Raw genomic sequence first — 1,083 nt, forward strand, 5'->3', positions numbered from 1 at the left:
CCTGCTTGAAGGACATGGTGACACGGTGACACTGAACCTGAGCTTGAAAAGATGAGTGTAATCCCAGAGTGTATCTCTGCTCTGAACAAACTCTAATGAAGAACGTGAGATGTGGTTGAAAGTAAGTAAGTAACCGTATTACATGTGTGGAATTGTCATCGATTGAATGTTGCAATGGATTTAACTCTAGGTGATGGGTTTCCCATAGACAACCAATTAACTATTATATTATATTACCAATATAGATATGCTGACTATTGATTGATCATGGCAGAGCTGGACAATACTGACAGGCCAACATCAGATCTTCACAAAAATGGCAATGGTCAATATCAGTCGCCCAGGTGATTCATTTTAGCCAGATTAGAAGCAGTGAGAATCTGCTCTGTTTTTGCTCATGGCACCTTGTCCTCTGCTAAAACCTTAATCAAGAGAATTGAAGGTCTATGTTTCTGATAAGGAACCTCAGCCCTCTGTCATGGCTGAGAGCTGAGGGATTTTCCCTTTCTGCCTCAGTTATCTCCCTTTGAGGTTATAATGAGGTTAGCGAAGGATTTGCTGAGTGGTTTTTGCCTGGCATTGTTTTCTTCCCTCTCCCATCACCCTGGCAGGGGTACTGAGCTTTAATCCTCTTCTCGTTTTTGTCTGTCTGGCAAGGTGAGGATAAGTGCAAGGTAACAGCCAGGGGATGATTTCAAATAAATGTGATCCTTTATCTCGTCTAGCAGCAACAGCAACGCCGCCATCACGAGAGCCAGCAACAAGGTACGAAAACATGTTGCCACACGCACATGACGAAGACCCCCTTTGGGCCAATCATGTAGAAATTTCTCATTTTTTGACCTGAAACTGTTCATCATTTGAACAGTTCTGAAAAGTCTGAAAGGAATCCATGAAATGCATGATTTCATTAAGTTTTATCAAAATCAGATTGGAACTGTCACGTGTTTTGTATGTGACAGACAGCGGGGAAACTGAATAAATGAACAAACAAATGAAGAGATGGATGGAGACCAGTCTTTGCAATAAATCAAATAACCCCACAGCTGTCATAATCAGCACTATGGAATCATGATAATTTGT

Source organism: Micropterus dolomieu, linkage group LG21, assembly GCF_021292245.1.
Source record: "Micropterus dolomieu isolate WLL.071019.BEF.003 ecotype Adirondacks linkage group LG21, ASM2129224v1, whole genome shotgun sequence".
Classification (NCBI taxonomy): Eukaryota; Metazoa; Chordata; class Actinopteri; order Centrarchiformes; family Centrarchidae; genus Micropterus; species Micropterus dolomieu.